The following is a 20,104-nucleotide window of genomic DNA, read 5'->3' as shown; positions in this document are numbered from 1 at the left end:
CTAGAAAAGACAGAATGTGATAAAATGTTGAATTTTTTTGCAGAATAAACTATGAAAAATTCATTACAGTGTTGTAATTTTTTAGATTTTTTTGAGTTAAATAAGTATGATTCCCCTTGCATTCTTTACAGACTGTTCTGTTTAGACAAATTGTTGTTATGTTTGCATATGTTTGCTTGTTTAATGATTCTATTTGAGGATAGGAGTGTTAAATATGTAGAGGCATTTATTAGGCAATATCAAATAATAATTTTAGTGATTTTCTACAGTAGAGAATTATAAGGTTTTGCATGGATTTATACTAACTTATCACACGAGTTCTTGTTGAGTTTTGTGTGGATGAAGTTTTTGAGATTTAGGGAAACCGCGATATGAAAGGAATTAAGGAGACACAAATGCTCAAGCTTGGGGATGCCCAAGGCATCCCTAGTTCATATGTTGGGTAATGTAGCATGCAATTTCAAAAATTTCCTACGCTCACGCAAGATCTATCTAGGAGATGTATAGCGACGACAGGGGGAGAGTGTGTCCACATACCCTCGTAGACCAAAAGCGGAAGCGTTAGACAACGCGGTTGATGTAGTCGAATTTCTTCTCGCTCCGACCAATCAAGCACCAATGTACGACACCTCCAAATTCTGCACACATTCAGCTCGCTGACGCCCTTTGAACTCTTGATCCAGGAAAGTGTCGAGGGAGTGTTCCGTCAGCATGACGGCGTGGTGACGGTGATGGTGAAGTGATCCATGCAGGGCTTCGCCTAAGCACTACGTGAATATGACCATAGGCGTAAACTATGGAGGGGGCGCGACACATGGCTAACAATGTTTGGTGTGTATTCTAGCGGTGCCCCCTACATATATAAAGGTTGGAGGGGAGGAGAGGCAGCCAAGGGGGCGCCCCAAGTAGGAGGAATCCTACTTGGACACCTCCCAATTCGGCCTCCCCCCTTTCCTATTCCTATTCGGAGTAGCAAGGGAAGAGGAGGAAGGGGGGATCCTATTCCCTTTTTCCTTTCCTCCTTCCCCTTTCCTTCTCCAATTTGGCCAGCCCATATGGGGGGCGCACTAGTTCCTTTGTGGCTGGTGTGTTTCCCCTCTTGGCCCATAAGGCCCATATCTTCTGTCGGGGGTGCCCGGAACCCCTTCCGGTGACCCGATAAGTACCCGGTGCTTCCCGGAACACTTCCGGTGTCCGAATCCATCATCCTATATATATATATATATATATATGTATATATATATACATATATATATGTATATATATATATATATATGTATATATATGTATATATATATATATATGTATATACATACATATATGATCTCATCCGAGACTCCGAACAACATTCGGTCACCAAATCACATAACTCATATAATAACAAATCGTTATGGAACGTTAAGCGTGCGGACCCTATGGATTCGAGAACTATGTAGACATGACCAAGACACCTCTCTAGTCAATAACCAATAGCGGAACCTGGATGCTCATATTGGCTCCTACATATTCTATGAAGATCTTTATCGGTCGTACCGTAATGACAACATACGTTATTCCCTTTGCCATCTGTATGTTACTTGCCCGAGATTCGATCGTCGGTATCTTCATACCTAGTTCAATCTTGTTACCGGCAAGTCTCTTTACTCGTTCCATAATATATCATCCCACAACTAACTCATTAGTCACATTGCTTGCAAGGCTTCTTATGATGTGTATTACCGAGAGGGCCCGGAGATACCTCTCCATACTCGGAGTGACAAATCATAATCTTGATCTATGCCAACCCAACAAACACCTTCGAAGATACTTGTAGAGCATCTTTATAATCACCTAGTTACATTGTGACGTTTGATAGCACACAAGGTATTCCTCCGGTATCTGGGAGTTGCATAATCTCATAGTTAAAGGAATATGTATATGACATGAAGAAAACAATAGCAATAAAACTGAACGATCAATATGCTATGCTAATGGATGGGTCTTGTCCATCACATCATTCTCCTGATGATGTGATCCCATTCATCAAATGACAACACATCTCTATGGTTAGGAAACTTAACCATCTTTGATTAACAAGCTAGTCTAGTAGAGGCTTACTAGGGACACAGTGTTTTGTCTATGTATCCACACATGTATTAAATTCCGGTTAATACAATTCTAGCATGAATAATAAACATTTATCATGGTATAAGGAAATATAAAATAACAACTTTATTATTGCCTCTAGGGCATATTTCCTTCAGTCTCCCACTTGCACTAGAGTCAATAATCTAGTTCACATCGCCACGTGATTTAACACTAGTAGATCATATTGTCATATGACTAACACCCATAGTTCACATTGCCATGTGACCAACACCCAAAGGGTTTACTAGATTCAATAATCTAGTTCACATCGCCATGTGATTAACACCCAAAGATTACTAAGGTGTGATCATGTTTTGCTTGTGAGAGAAGTTAGTCAACGGGTCTTCCACATTCAGATCCGTATGTATTTTGCAAATTTATATGTCTACAATGCTCTGCATTGAGCTACTCTAGCTAATTGCTCCCACTTTCAATACGTATCCACTATTGAAGCTTGCATCGTCGTAACCCTTTACGATGAACCCTTTATCACCTCCATAACCGAGAAACATTTCCTTAGTCCTCTAAGGATAATTTTGATTGATGTCCAGTGATCTACACCTGGATCACTATTGTGCCCCCTTACCAAACTCATAGCAAGGCACATAACATGTCTGGTACACAGCATGGCATACTTTATAGAACCTATGGCTGAGGCATAGGGAATGACTTTCATTCTCTTTCTATCTTCTGTCGTGGTCGGGCTTTGAGTCTTACTCCACTTCACACTTTACAATACATGCTCGAACTCCTTCTTTGACTGATCCATTTTGAACTCCTTCAAAATCTTGTCAAGGTGTGTGCTTCGTGAAAGTCCTATTAAGCGTCTCGGTCTATGTCTATAGATCTTTATGCCCAATACATAAGCAGCTTCACCGAGGTCTTTCATTGAAAACCTTTTATTCAAGTATGCTTTTATGCTATCCAGAAATTTTACATCATTTCCAATCACCAATATGTCATCCACATATAATATTAGAAATGCTATAGAGCTCCCACTCACTTTCTTGTAAACACAAGCTTCTCCAAAAGTCTGTATAAAACCATATGCTTTGATCACCTCATCAAAGCATATATTCCAGCTTTGAGACGCTTGCACCAGTCCATAGATGGATCGTTGTAGCAATTGCATCATATACAACTCTTTTTTAATAAATACATTAAGGAATTTAGTTTTGATATCCATTTTCCAGATTTCATAAAATGCAGCAATTGCTAACATGATTCGGACAGACTTAAGCATCGATACGAGTGAGAATATCTCATCGTAGTCCACACCTTGAACTTGTCGAAAACCTTTCGTGACAATTTGATCTTTGAAGATAGTAACACTACCATCAGCGTCCGTCTTCCTCTTGAAGATCCATGTATTATCAATGGGTTGCCGATCATCGGGCAAGTCCACACTTTGTTCTTATATATGGATCCTATCTCCGATTTCATGGCCTCACGCCATTTATCGGAATCTGGGCTCGTCATAGCTTCCTCATAGTTCAGGGGTTCGTCATGGTCTAGTAACATGATTTCCAGGACAGGATTACCGTACCACTCTGGTGCAGAACGTACTCTGGTTGACCTACGAGGTTCGGTAGTAACTTGATCTGAAGTTTCATGATTATCATCATTTGCTTCCTCTCTAGTTGGTGTAGGCATCACGGGAACAGATTTCACTGATGTGGTACTTTCTAATTTGATGGAAGGTATAGTTACCTCATCAAGTTCTACTTTCCTCCCACTTCTTTCGAGAGAAACTCCTTCTCTAGAAAGGTTTCATTCTTGCAACAAAGATCTTGCCTTCGAATCTGTGGTAGAAGGTGTACCCAATTGTTTCTTTTGGGTATCCTATGAAGATGCATTTCTTTGATTTGGGTTCGATCTTATCAAGCTAAAGCTTTTTCACATAAGCATCACAACCCCAAACTTTAAGAAACAACAGCTTAGGTTTCTTGTCAAACCACAGTTCATACAGTGTCGTCTCAATGGATTTAGACGGTGCCCTATTTAATGTGAATGCAGTTGTCTCTAATGCATAACCCCAAAATGATAGTGGTAAATCGGAAAGAGACATCATAGATCGTACCATATTAATAAAGTGCAGTTACGACATTTGGACACACCATTACACTGTGTCGTTCCAGGTGGCGTGAGTTGTGAAACTATTCCACATTGTTTTAAATGAAGGCCAAACTCGTAACTCAAATATTTCCCTCTGCGATCAGATCATAGAAATTTATTTTCTTGTTATGATGATTCTCCACTTCATTCTGAAATTCTTTGAACTTTTCAAATGTTTCAGACTTGTTTTTCATCAAGTAGATATACCCATATCTGCTAAAATCATATGTGAAGGTCAGAAAATAAGGATACCCGTTGCGAGCCTCAACACTCATCGGACCTCATACATCGGTATGTATTATTTCCAATAAGTCATTAGCTCGCTCCATTGTTCCGGGGAACGGAGTTTTAGTCATCTTGCCCATGAGGCATGGTTTGCAAGTATCAAATTATTCATAATCAAGTGATTCCAAAATCCCATCTGCATGGAGTTTCTTCATTCGCTTTACACCAATATGACCTAAACGGCAGTGCCACGAATATGTTCCACTATCATTATCAACTTTGCATCTTTTGGCATCAATATCATGAATATGTGTATCACTACGATTGAGATTCAGTAAACCATTTACATTGGGTGTATGACCATAGAATGTTTTATTCATGTAAATAGAACAACAATTATTCTAGGTTGATAACTTGCAAAGGGACCCCTATGCTAATGATGTTTGGTCTTGGGTTGGATCTTATGGAGCCTACACGTCAAAGAGCTACTATACCATTATGCATTCTCACCTGCCCATTATTGACCCTTGCAAATGGTTATGGAGCAGTTTTGCTTGGTTGTTATTCTTTGACAGACTTAACACTAAAGACTTGCTTGTGAGGAGGCATTGGCGTGCCGTCGAGGATGATAACCTTTGTGTATGATGCCACCAGCACACATATGAGGATCATATGCACTTGTTCTTTTCTTGTAACTTCAGTGCCAGAATTTGGAACTATCTTCAGATTGACTGGTCTGGTGGCTCCAATGTTCATCAGTGCATCTCTTTGGCCAGGAAGAGATTTGTCAAAAGCTTCTTCTTTGAGGTGGTTTCACAGCTGCTTGGAATATATGGATTCTCAGGAATGGCAAGACCTTCAGAGGGGAAAGAGCTACTTTTAGTGCTTGTCATTGTAAATTTGTACATGATTTAACTTTGCTATCTCATAGGGTCAAGGCTCATATTAGACCTCACCTTTTACAATGGTTGGAGGGCACAGAGCCATGTATTTTATAGGTAGGTATAGGTGAGCTTGGACTCTCTGACCCTTTTCCTTTTGGCATTAGTTTTGTACAGTTAACTTGTATTGGACTCTCTTTGTTTTTAATAAAAGACTATGGGGCTGTACCCTACAGTAGTTAGTCAAAAAAGTATTCTCTGACTTAAATGAATAACCGTATCGCAATAAACATGATCCAATCATATTCATGCTCAATGCAAATACCAAATAACATTTATTTAGGTCCAACACTAATCCCGAAGGTAGAGGGAGTGTGCCATGGTGATCTTATCAACCTTGAAATCACTTCCAACACACATCGTCACCTCGCCCTTAACTAGTCTCTGTTCATTTTGCAACTCCTGTTTTGAGTTACTAATCTTAGCAACCAAACCGGTATCAAATACCCTGGGGTTACTATGAACACTAGTAAAGTACACATCAACAACATGCAAATATACCTTTGTTCACTTTGTCATCGTTCTTATCCGCCAAGTATTTGGGGTAGTTCCGCTTCCGGTGACCACTCCCTTTGCAGTAGAAGCACTCAGTTTCAGGCTTAGGTCTAGCTTTGGGCTTCTTCATGGGGGTGGCAACTTGCTTGTCATTCTTCTTGAAGTTCCCTTTCTTTCCCTTTTCCCTATTCTTGAAACTAGTGGTCTTGTTAACCATCAAAAATTGATGCTCTTTCTTGATTTCTACCTTCGTCGATTTTAGCATCATCACGAAGAGCTCGGGAATCATTTTCGTCATCCCTTGCATATTATAGTTCACCACAAAGTTCCAGTAACTTGGTGATAGTGACTAGAGAACTCTATCAATCACTATCTTATCTGGAAGATTAACTCCTACTTGATTCAAGTGATTGTAGTACTCAGACATTCTGAGCACATGCTCACTGGTTGAGCTATTCTCCTCCATTTTGTAGGAAAAGTACTTGTCAGAGGTCTCATACCTCTCGACACGGGCGTGAGTCTGAAATACCAATTTCAGCTCTTAGAACATCTCATATGCTTCGTGGCTTTAAAAGCGTCTTTGCAGCCCCGATTCTAAGCTGTAAAGCATGGCGCACTAAACTATCATGTAGTCATCATACCGAGTTTGCCAAACATTCATAATGTCTGCATCTGCTCCTGCAATCGGTCTGTCAACTAGCGGTGCATTAAGGACATGATTCTTCTATGCAGCAATGAGGATAATCCTCAGATCATGGACCCAGTCTGCATCATTGCTACTAACATCTTTCACCTTAGAACATATCAAAAATAGTGGAGCTACAACGTGAGCTATTGATCTACAACATAATTTGCAAATACTATCAGGACTAAGTTCATGATAAATTAAGTTCAATTAATCGAATTACTTAAGAACTCCCACTTAGATAGACATGCCTCAAGTCATCTAAATGATACGTGATCCAAATCAACTAAACCATGTCTGATCATCATGTGAGATGGAGTAGTCATCAAAGGTGAACATCTCTATGTTGACCATATCTAATATATGATTCACGTTCAACCTTTCGGTCTCTAGTGTTTCGTGGCCATGTCTGTACATGCTAGGCTCATCAAGTTTAACCCGAGTATTCTGCATGTACAAAACTGTCTTGCACCCATTGTATGTGAACGTAGAGCCTATCACACCCGATCATCACGTGGTGTATCAGCATGAAGAACTGTCGCAACGGTGCATACTCGGGGAGAATACAATTTAGTTAAGGGATCATCTTATAATGCTACCGGCATACTAAGCAAGATAAGATGCATAAAAGATAAACATCACATGCAATCAAAATATGTGACATGATATGGCCATAATCGTCTTGTGCTTTTGATCTCCATCTCCAAAGCATCATCATGACCTCCATCGTCACTGGCTCGACACCTTGATCTCCATTGTAGTGTCGTGGTCGTCTCGCCAACTATTGCTTCTACAACTATCGCTAATGCATAGTGATAAAGTAAAGCAATTACATGGTGTTTGCATTTCATACAATAAAGAGACAACCATAAGGCTCCTGCCAATTGCCGATAACTTATACAAAACATGATCGTTTCATACAATAACATATATCACATCATGTCTTGACCATATCACATCATAACATGCCCTGCAAAAACAAGTTAGACATCCTCTACTTTGTTGTTGCAAGTTTTACGTGCCTGCTACGGGCTTCTAGTAAGAACCGTTCTTACCTGCCCATCAAAACCACAATGGTGATTTATCAAGTTTCTTGTTTTAACCTTCAACAAGGACCGGCCGCAGTCAAATTCGATTAAACTAAAGTTGGAGAAACAGACACCCGCCAGCCACCTTTATGTAAAACTAGTTGCATGTCTATCGGTGGAACCGATCTCATGAACGTGGTCATGTAAGGTTGGTCCGCGCCGCTTCATCCAACAATACCACCAAATCAAAATAATACGTTGGTGGAAGGAAGTATGACTATCACCGCCCACAACTCTTTGTGTTCTACTCGTGCATATCATCAACGCATAGACCTGGCTCGGATACCACTGTTGGGTAACGTAGCATGCAATTTCAAAAAATTCCTATGCTCACGCGAGATCTATCTAGGAGATGCATAGCAATGAGAGGGGGAGAGTGTGTCCACGTACCCTCATAGAACAAAAGCGGAAGCGTTTGACAACGTGATTGATGTAGTCGAACTTCTTCTTGTTCCGACCGATCAAGCACCGAACGTACGACACCTCTGAATTATGCGCACGTTCAGCTCGATGACGTCCCTTGAACTCTTGATCCAGCAAAGTTTCGAGGGAGAGTTCCGCCAGCACGACAGCGTGGTGACGGTGATGATGAAGTGATCTGCGATGGGCTTCACCAAAGCACTACGTGAATATGGCCAGAGGCGTAAACTATGGAGGGGGGCGCCGCACACGGCTAACAATGGTTGGTATGTGTTCTAGTAGTGCCCCCCACATATATATAGGTTGGAGGGGAGGAGAGGCAGCCAAGGGGCACCCCAAGTAGGAGGAATCCTACTTGGGCACCTCCCAATTCGGCCTCCCCTCTTTCCTATTCCTATTCGGAGTAGGAAGGGAAGAGGGGGAAGGGGGAATCCTATTCCCTTTTTCCCTTCCTCCTTCCCCTTTCCTTCTCCAATTTCGCCAGCCCATATGGGGGGCGCACCAGCCCCTTTGTGGCTGGTATGTTTCCCCTCTTGGCCCATAAGGCCCATATCTTTTGTCCAGGGTGCCCGGAACCCCATCCGGCTCCCGTGTTGTTGCAACCGGAATGCCGACAGCTGAACTATGATGTGTGAAATCAATACCCTAGGAACTAGTTGCTTGGTAGAAAATGAACAATATTCTCATTCTTAGCATGTTGGTTATTGAATCATCATTCTAAGATTGATCGTGCTACCTAGTCCATTCTCCTGGTGCACTCCTCGATCAATGGGTTAGGATTATTTCGAATCCTCGCTCTTTTGATCATATCATCTTGCCCTGAAAAGCAAGACTGCTCTCGAGCTTAATAGCATATCGGTGGTTCGTGATTTTCCGAATATCTTCTCGAAAGTATCACCAGGTTATCACCTGACCGCTATGTTGAGTTGTGAGCTAGTTGGTTTTCTGTAACCACCCCTTCTCCAAGAATCCGTGTTGGATACCTGAGCTAGTTGGTTAAGCTAAACAACAACTTGGAGAGTTGGAAGATAAAGCTTGTCCGACTTAGTTCACTCCAAAGGGATATCCTTGTGCGTGTGTGTTGAAGAAAGATGATATCTTTATTGGTTGATCCTCGTGATCAATTGTTGGATCTATTATCTTACCCAAACCTTTGATTTGAGTATGGGCTATCGTCAAATCAAATCAGAACCAACGATATTCGTAATGTTGTCTTACTCGTGGTTGTTCCTCGAGCATACATCATTATATCTTTCGGGTCTGACCAATGCTATCACCTTGTTCACATAATTGTGGAATTCCACTAATATGGAAACCTGGATGAATTGTTGTTGAGCCCATCAGCAGCATTTTGTCTCCTCCATGATTCATGTTGAACATCAACCTAGTGTTGGAAACTTTGTAAGCAATGCCTTCGTGTTCCGTTCATGAAGCTTGTGCTTGGATGGAAGAAGAGACTTCCTCTAATTCACGTGCACTTGATGTAAGTTGCCGCCGTGGATCTGAGAAATATTATTTTTGCTTTTAGGGAATCGTTCCAAGTTGGTCATGCACATGTGTGAAGTACTCTATGGTTTGGTAGGTTGGCCGCCTCCATTCTATATGGGTTTCCTAGCACCAAGCCACTGATTGATTTGCTTGAGGAAAAGGAGTTTGTTGTGCTAATTCTAGATCATGCACAAGACTCCAATATCCTCGATGATGGTTCCCAACCAGAACTCGGTAGTGTTTATTGTAAGACTTCTACGTGGTCATGCTTGTCTTGGACAGCGTGTTCACATGTATGTAGCAGAAACAACTCATGTTTTGGAGCTTGCTATCGTAGTTCATTTCCCGAGAATCTCGCAACGTCATCTCGTCGAATTGCATTGCAAACTTTCATTTTTCTTTCTAGACTCGATGAGTCTGGATTGTTCTGACACCAACCAGATCTAAATCTCTGGCAGATATGATGGTTGGAGCATTTTTCCAAGAACTATAATATTGGTCCCTCTATAACCGATAAAGAGGATGTCGTGGCCAACACGTCCAGCCGGAAGACCTATTACTGTAGTATCTTGATTGAGGAAGTTGGCCACCTCCCCATAAGGATTTCGTAGGATTTACTCCCTAGTTGTTCTTTATGGATTTTTGTGTTCCCGAAGTCTGACCTTTTACTTGATGTTCTAGATATAAAACCATAATTATCTATGGATTACGCTAGCACATCAAGGAGAACATTAGAAGCGGAGTGCTAAATGTCTCTCGGTCGATCATCCAGATTTTGTTTCCTTGGCCTCGCTAAGGTGAAATTTGAGACGGTGTTATCTTCCTTTGCATCTGCATCTCTTCCACCAGTATTCATCATGGTAGTATGTTGTGTTGCCAGGATCCTTGACACGGATGTTGGTAAAACCTTGATGAATATGGAAATGCTCAAGTTCTTGAGAGAATGCGCAAGCAAAATCATCCCTTGCGTTGTCTTCAACAAGGTAATCCACATCATCCATTCTAATCTGGGTATGCCATTCTACCGAAACCCTCCAAACGATCGCTCGAGAATTGCCTTAGGCTGGTATAAAGAGTTTAAATGATCTTTGAATCAAAGGTAATTCTTTTTGCCACTTAAGGGGATATTTCTATGAGTCACCTTCCCTAAGGTGCATCGTTATGGTGTCATGCCAACTTAACTCCTCACTACGTTGACAACCATTCACCACCCTCTTAAGTGTGGAATTGTTGTCTACCTAGTGAACCTTTGTCATGTGTTTCACTCCATCCCTCTAGATGTATGTTTTGTATCTCAGCTCGAGAGATGCTGCTATGGCTCATCCCATGAGTTGATCCTGAGTTGTTCGGTCTTCGAGAAGATCAATTCATCTAGAGTTTTCCTTTCCTCTTCTTGTCATGATTAGCTGGAGTTCTCAGAGGAAGACATCGAGTCAAAGATGGTGATCGAATCAACACCCCTATGAAGTGCAAACTGGATCGTGAAGATTGTGTTAGTTTGCGTTCCCCCTTCACCTTACCCTACGCTTGAATCTCGGGACGAGATTTTTGTTTAGTGGGGGTGAGTTGTCACATCCCTAGCTTCTCGCTTTGCACCAGGCTTTCCCTTCATGTGTGCATCATGTTTAAATTTCTCAGAACTTGAAATAGGGATTGCTTAAACCCTAGCATCAAAGGAATTCACTAGGTTCAACTAAAATAATTTCAGTGAATCCAAATGTCTTTCAAAAATGTTCATCATTTCTGGAAAATGCTGGAAACAGTAACCAGAGGTGTTGCACATTTTTCCATGACATATTTGGGCTCTGAATTAATTCATATGGTATTTTCATTTGGGCATTTAAATACTATAAAATATTTGAAATGCTCAAATAATCATAAACTAAAATGTTTACTGTTGGATATATTCTAAACAGTAGCCATGATTAGTTTCATGATTTTTGAAAGTGTCTAAGTATTTTTAATAAAGCCCTAAAACTACAGAATAATAGAAAATAGAAACAATAAATAAAAGAGAGGGAAACTTACCTGCGGCCCGCTACTGTAGCTTGCTGGCAGCCCAGCTGGCTGCCCAGCCCACCAGCGCCCCCTTGTCATCTTCCTCCTCTGCCAAGAGGACAAATAGGTGTGTGGCGAGCGCCGACGCTGCCCCGGCCACCTCCTGCTTCCCCGGCCACCTCCTGCTTCCCCGGCCCCTCCTAGCAACGCCACGACGACGCCCTGTGTCCCCTCGCTCTTTTCCCTCACCCGCTGCATCCTCTCCCCTCCCCTGGCTCTCTCCCTTGAGATCATCCAAGCGCAGCCGTCGCCGCCGACCAGCGCTCGCGCGGCCGCAGCCATCCCCAAGCCTCTCTGACACGCCCTCGAGCTCCGCCGGTCCTCCCTCGTCCTTCTCGTTGTCTCATGCGACCAGAAGAGCCCCGGCGCGCCGTCCCCGCCCCGTTCTTCCTCCTTCGGCCATGGAGATCGCCGGCGATTTTCCACCATCACCGAGCCTTCCCCGAGCACACCGAGGCCACCTATGCACTCGCGGTGAGCCCCTCTTCCTCTTCCCTCTTCTCTCAAGCTCGCGCTCGTCCCCTAGCTTCATTTTCCACCGCGGCTGAGAGCTTCTCGCCGCCGGCCATGGCATGGCTGTGGCCACAGCCACCGCAGCTCGTTCCTGAGCCCACTGTCGTGCTCACCACGATCTCAGGAGCCCGTAGCCACCACCAGCTCCTCCTCTCGTGCACCGTAGCGTCGAACCCAACCCCGTCCGAACTCCGGCCGTCGCCTAGCTCGCTGCCGCCGTCGACTCAGGCCGTCCCAGCTGCTGCCGCCACCACCACTAGATGCGCGCGAGCCCCAGCTACGCATAGGACCAAACCACGGTCGATTTGGTCGACCGTGGGCAAAATCCGAGCACCTCCGTCGTCTCGGGCGTCGTCGGCGATGAGCTGTGGACCAAGTCCGGCGAGGTTGACTCGTTTGACCTGGGGTTTGACCCCCAGGGTCACTAACGCGTGGGCCATGCCTGTATTTAGTTTAGGTGTGGTTTTAATTAGCACTAATTAACTTAGTTAATTAGTTGACTCACTGACAAGTGGGCCCAGGCTCTACTTAAACTAGGTTAGTGCTAACCTAACGCTAACTAACTCTGTTAGTTAGTTGTTACACTGACATGTGGGTCCCAGCCATCAGGTTTGACCTGGGCTAGCGCCTTTGACCTGCTGACGTCACAGTGACGCAACGCTGACACAATTAATAATTTTCTGGATTTAAAATAATTCAGGAAATTTCAGAAAATAGTCAAAACTTCTAAAATTCATATAAAATCAACCGTAGCTCCAAATCAAACAAGTTATATATGAAAATGATTAGAAAAATTCAATCTATCCATCTGTACCATTTCCATGCATGTTAGAACAACTTATGACTACTGTTTAGGACAATTCAATTAAATGGCATTTAAGAAATCACATATGGAGTTTGAATTTGAACCTAGGATTCAAACCAACTCTATTTAACTTGCTGCTAGTTGCATTAGCTCAAACCACAGCATATTGACATGTCGTGATCATGCATCATATTGTGCATTGCATTGATTGTGTTTCTTCCATGTTTGTCGGTGTTTGTCCCCTCTCAGTAGACGATGTTCCGATGATGAGTTCGATGACACGGATGAAGAACTATACTATCTTCAGAAGTGCCAGGCAAGCAAAACCCCCTTGTTCATTCTGATACAATCCCACTCTCTCGCTCCTGCTCTATTTTACTGCATTAGGACAACAATGATACAACTGTTACTTGCTGCGGCAGTTGAACCCCTTTATCCTCTGCATGACCTGTCATTGCCACAGTAAATAGATGAAACCCACTAGCATGAGTAGGAGTTGTTTGAGCCCTGATGTGCCTACTCATTCATGCTTGTTTGTCAGGCCTGCTATTGCTTAGAGTTGTGTCAGGTCTGATTCATCGGGGATGAATTGGAGGTGTGTAAACATGTCCTACTGTGTGTGAGCTAAGTGTGTGAACACGATTTGGTAAAGGTAGCGGTGAGAGGCCATGTAGGAGTACATGGTGGGTTGTCTCATTGCAGCCATCCTCAGGAACTCAGTTCTGTGTTTGTGATCCATGAACAGTTACTACCACACATTGGGTTCCGGTAACTCGACCCCTCTCGACTTATTAATCAACATGATCTCTGTCCAGGAGTTGCAACTAGTTTCTGGTGTTTGTAGGTAGTGTTAGTAGTCTACCAAGTGGCACCCGGTACAGGTGGGCTTGGGACAGACTAGGCACCATAGCACGGTGTACCAAGCATAGATCCACCCGTCGAGGTGGGCTTGGGAACCCTGCACATATCATTTGGGGCAGCGAGCGACACCCCGGCCGGATCTCCTTGCGGATGGAACCCGAATAGGCGATAAACCTGGACGAGAGACTTGTGTGGTTAGTCAGGTCGTGGCCGACACCCTTGCTGGGCTTCCGCTTGAAGGTTGCCGAGTACATGTCGTGTAAACGGTGGTAAGTGGTGAGAGCGTGTGTGAAGAAGTACACCCCTGCAGGGTTAATATGATCTATTCGAATAGCCGTGTCCGCGGTAAAGGACTTCTGGGTTGCCTGTACAGTTCATAGACAAGTGAAAGTGGATACTCTAAAATACGCAAGATAAGCGTGAGTGCTATGGATGGCGTTCTCATAGGGAGACGGGAGCGGATCCATAGTGGTGTATTGATATGGTGAATATGTGGACTCGTGTGCGCCACCTCAAAAGAGTTACTTGCAGTCATAGTTCAGGTTAGCACCGAGTCAAAGCTGGCTTGCTGCAGTTAAACTCCACCACCCCCTTTGTTGATAATGATGCATATGTAGTTAGTTCTGATGTAAGTCTTGCTGGGTACATTTGTACTCACGTTGCTTAATTTATGTTTTTGCAGAGAGACTTTAGTCTTGCTAGTAGTACCGCCTGGACTTCGACGTTTAGCTTGTTACCTCAGCTACGATCTTGTGCCCTCGGCAGGATCTGGTAGATAGTCAGGCTTCTCAGCCTTTTTCATTTGTAGATGTCTGTACTCAGACATGTTAAGCTTCCGCTTGTGCTTGACTTGGGTGCTCTGAATGCTGGGTCATGAGACCCATGTTTGTAATATCTCGCTCCTTGGAGCCTATTGAATAAATACTTGAGTTGTAGAGTCATGTTGTGATGCCATGTTGTATTTGCACATATCGAGCATATTGTGTGTATGTTATTGAAATGCTTGGTATGTGTGGGATTTGACTATCTAGTTGTTTATCCTTAGTAGCCTCTCTTACCGGGAAATGTCTCCTAGTGTTTCCACTGAGCCATGGTAGCTTGCTACTGCTCCGGAACACTTAGGCTGGCTGGCATGTGTCCTTCTTCGTTCCTGTGTCTGTCCCCTCGGGGAAATGTCACGCGATGAATTCCGAAGTCCTGTTAGCCCGCTATAGCCCGGTTCACCGGAGTCCTGCTAGCCCAGTGCTACAGCCTGGATTCACCCGCTGATGACCGACACGTTCGATGCTGGGTCATGGATGCCTGTCCCTGTAAGTTTGTGCCACTTTGGGTTTACGACTAGCCATGTCAGCCCGGGCTCCTTATCATATGGATGCTAGCGACACTATCATATATGTGTGCCAAAAGGCGCAAACGGTCCCGGGCAAAGGTAAGGCGACACCCGTGGGAATACCGTGCATGAGGCCGCAAAGTGATATGAGGTGTTACATGCTAGACCGATGTGGCATTGAGTCGGGGTCCTGACAAGGTATTCCTATGGTATCTGGGAGTTGCATAATCTCATAGTCAGAGGAATATGTATATGACATTAAGAAAGCAATAGCAATAAAACTGAACGATCAATATGCTATGGTAACGGATGGGTCTTGTCCATCACATCATTCTCCTAATGATGTGACCCTGTTCGTCAAATGATAACACATGTCTATGGTTAGGAAACTTAACCATCTCTGGTTAACGAGCTAGTCTAGTAGAGGCTTACTAGGGACATGGTGTTTTGTCTATGTATCCACACATGTATCAAGTTTCTGGTTAATATAATTCTAGCATGAATTATAAATATTTATCATGATATACGGAAATATAAAATAACAACTCTACTATTGCCTCTAGGGCATATTTCATTCATCATATTCCAAGAAGTCTCAAGCACCTAAGCTTGGGGATGCCCCGGTAGGCATCCCGCCTTTCTTCTTCTACAATTATCGGTCAGTTTTGGTTGAGCCTAAGATTTTGCTTATTCACATGATATGTGCTATACTTGCAATGTCATTTTATTTTGTTTTGTTTTCTGTTTGAATAAAGTACTTAAGATCTGAAATTTTATTTATGAGAGGAGTCTTCACATAGTTACACAATTACGACTACTCATTGATCTTCACTTATATCTTATGGAGTAGTTTGTCATTTACTCACGTGCGTCACTTATATCCTATGAGTAAATGGTTGAATGAATTGAATATCATAAATCTGAAATTATATATGTTTCATATGCTTATCCCATGGGAAGTAATGACTTCACATATATGAAATAGAGGTGGTAAATTTATTGAAAGTTAGCAAAATAGTATTGGTCACTTGAACAATTCATGAAAGAATATTGAAGGAAGAGAAATTTCACATATGAATATACTATTTTGGACATCTTCTATGATTGTGAGCCCCATTAATTATTTTCAAACCTGAGCAAATTAGTTGAAGTTGGACAAGGAAGATAACATAATGAGTTATGTTTGGGTATATTTGTATAGAAGTTATATTGTTATGGATCCTCCAACATGTGGTGCTTGCTATTTATAATCTTTAGCTAGCCTAAATTTTTGTACTAAGTGATGTCTACTACGCAACCTTCTTCTTGTAGACGTTGTTGGGCCTGCAAGTGCATAGGTTCGTAGGACAGTAGCAAATTTCCCTCAAGTGGTTGACCTAAGGTTTATCAATCCGTAGGAGGCGTAGGATGAAGATGATCTCTCTCAAGCAACCCTGCAACCAAATAACAAAGAGTCTCTTGTGTCCCCAACACACCCAATACAATGGTAAATTGTATAGGTGCACTAGCTCGGCGAAGAGATAGTGATACAAGTGCAATATGGATAGTAGATATACGTTTTTGTAATCTGAAATAATAAAAACAGCAAGCTAACTAAAGATAAAAGTGAGCGTAAACGGTATTGCAATGATAGGAAACAAGGCCTAGGGTTCATACTTTCACTAGTGCAAGTTCTCTCAACAATAATAACACAGATAGATCACATAAAAAGCCCCAACATGCAACAAAGAGTCACTCCAAAGCCACTAATAGGGGACAAAAAACGTAGAGATTATAGTAGGGTACGAAACCACCTCAAAGCTATTCTTTCGGATCAATCTATAAAAGAGTTCGTTCTAGAATAACACCCTAAGATACAAATCAACCAGAACCCTAATGTCACCTAGATACTCCATTGTCACCTCAAGTATCCGTGGGCATGATTATACGATATGCATCACACAATCTGAGATTCATCCAACCAACATAAAATTACTTCAAAGAGTGCCCCAAAGTTTCTACTAGAGAGTCAAGAACGTGTGCCAACCCCTATGCATAGGTTCCCAATGTCACGAAACCTGCAAGTTGATCACCAAAACATACATCAAGTGGCACATGATATCCCATTGTCACCACAGATAATCACGGCAAGACATACATCAAGTGTTCTCATAAAAGACTCAATCCGATAAGATAACTTCAAAGGGGAAACTCAATTCATCACAAGAGAGTAGAGGGGGAGAAACATCATAAGATCCAACTACAATAGCAAAGCTCGGGGTACATCAAAATCGTGCCATAGAGGAACATGAGAGAGAACACGAGAGAGAGAGAGAGATCAAACACATAGCTACTGGTACATACCCTCAGCCCCGAGGGTGAACTACTCCCTCCTCGTCATGGATAGCGCCGGGATGATGAAGATGGCCACCGGTGATGGGATCCCCCTATGGCAGGGTGCCGGAATAGGGTCCTGATTGGTTTTTGGTGGCTACAGAGGCTTGCGGCGGCGGAACTCCTGATCTATCTTCTATTCTGGAAGTTTTAGGGTACGTAGGTATATACGGGTGCAGGGGGTACATCGGTGGACCTCCGGGGTGCTCATGAGGTAGGGGGCGCGCCCGGGAATCCCCTGACGTGCACTCCAAGCCCATCTGATTGGTTTCCTTCCAAAATTAACTTCTCCAGTTGATTTCGTTCCATTTTGACTCCGTCTGATATTCCTTTTCCTCGAAACACTAAAATAGGCATAAAACAGCAAATCTGGGCTGGGCCTTCGGTTAATAGGTTAGTCCCAAAAATAATATAAAAGTGGACAATAAAGCCCAATATTGCCTGAAACAGTAGATAAAGTAGCATGGAGCAATCAAAAATTATAGATACGTTGGAGACGTATCACTAAGCGGTAATACTGCTTGTGCATCCAAATTCCTTGAACCAAGTTTCTTCCATGAGTGTCCATCGTATATACCTATATGTGGTATTTACTTGCTGTTCCAAGTAAATTTGCATGCGCCGAACTCTAAACCTTCAAATAATTATATGTTTTGTATGCCTGAATCGCTCATGTAGCGACTAGGGGCTGTTAGTATCTTCCATTCTAGGTGGGTTATTCTCACGATGAGCATTTATTCACTTATTATTCATGAGAGAGTGGCTGGTAATTTGGGTGCCCTGTCCTATGATCAAAAGATCAAAAATAAAATCGCAAATAAATTAAAGAAAACTCCCCCGGGATTGTTCATAGTTGCACGGTACCCGTTGTTTCGGACCAGCCGTGGAATGTGATTGTTGGTGGAGGGGGGTAAAATATTTACCTTTCTGATTGGGAATCACCTATAATGTATCTATTATAGAAGATATTGGGAACTCTTGGTTGTTATGTTTTCAATGAAAGCATACCTCACAACATTATTTTCATCTTTATTCTAAAAGCTTCGAGCTCTGGCACCTCCGCAATCCCTACTTCCCTCTGCGAAGGGCATATCTTTTACATTTATGCAAGAGTCAGTAGTATTCCTTCTCATTCCAACCTACTCTTTAGTTGGCAAGCATCATGTGATGGGGAAAGATCTAAGCATATATGGCCATTCAAATATATTTGATCATGAATTATTATTGTTGAAATTATCTATATGATAAATAAGTTGGGTGGCGAAACATTAAGCCCCTTATTTCTCTGTGTTTGATGGATGCTATTTTTTCTAAAAATATGCTTTGAGTGGTAACAATCATGGAAGACTATATGATAGTTGACTATGTGGGATTTGCTAAATCAAAGCTCTTACATAGACCCTTCCTGAAAATAAGATGAATTGTAATTGTTTGATGACTGAGAACATAGTTTGTTAGTTTTCAAGAAAGTTTACGATCTATGCTTTAACATGTGAATAGCTTGCTACTTGATCATGAGAAGCTTTATGATAAGCTACTGCCACGATATATAATGATGCTAGAAAAAGTGACTGAAATTATCATTGGTCAAACTTGTGCACTTGATAGCAATCCACATCAAAAAATTTGTTTTTATCATTTACCTACTCGAGGATGAGCAAGAATTAAGCTTGGGGATGCTTGATACGTGTCCAACGTATCTATAATTTTTTATTGTTCCATTGTCGGGGGGATGAACCCCGGGAAGGCAACGGAACCCAGATCCTTTTCGAAAACAACGGGGCCAGCATCGCCCCTCAAGCCGGCTCGCGCTTAGCTGGGTTACTCAACTCGGCTGAGCCCCTCGACCCGGCCAAGCTCTCCAACTCGGTCGTACTCCTCAACTCGGCCCCAACGACCAGCTCAAGGCGGCCGAACCCGGCACACCAAGACTTCCCCAACAAGCCAGCTCCACCCTTGGCGTGTTCCTCAACCCGGCCACGGGTCTGCTCTTGTCCCATCCAAGCCGTATGATGGGACGAGTCTCCATCTACAAATGACCAAGGCAACAATGTCCCGCCCATGCCTCTGGTCAGTCGGGGCGTGGCAACAGTCACTACAAAAAAAGACACATCCATGACATTTTGGGCCGAATGAAAAAAAATATGTCATACTTATGACACTTCTATGATGAGAATTGTGACAAAACCTAGTATCATCATAGATGTGGTGGGCTCCTACTTCTATGACAAAAAATCATGACAGAAAATGGGCTTTTCGTCCTAGGCGGGCCGGAGACGCAGCTGCATGACATTCTTTGGGCCGTCCATGACGGAAAAATCCGTGGTAGAAGCGAGGGCGAGGAAAATTTCAGCGAGTTCCCCGTTACGGTGGGTGGTCGGGGGCCGAGCCATGCGTGTTTCTCTCGTACATGTACGCGTGTGTGTGCGAGGCATTGGCTCTAACTGAACCCGAGCGAGGTGTTGGTCTCTAACTGGACCCGAGCGATTGCACTGCAGGCTACGCGTTACTGAACCCGATCGAGGGATTCCTTCGCTACTGCTGCTAACTGAAGCCGGTCGATGCTGCCTCTGGATGAAC

This window comes from Triticum dicoccoides, chromosome 4B (genome assembly GCF_002162155.2).
Source record: "Triticum dicoccoides isolate Atlit2015 ecotype Zavitan chromosome 4B, WEW_v2.0, whole genome shotgun sequence".
NCBI lineage: Eukaryota > Viridiplantae > Streptophyta > Magnoliopsida > Poales > Poaceae > Triticum > Triticum dicoccoides.
This window is presented reverse-complemented; position numbering follows the sequence as displayed.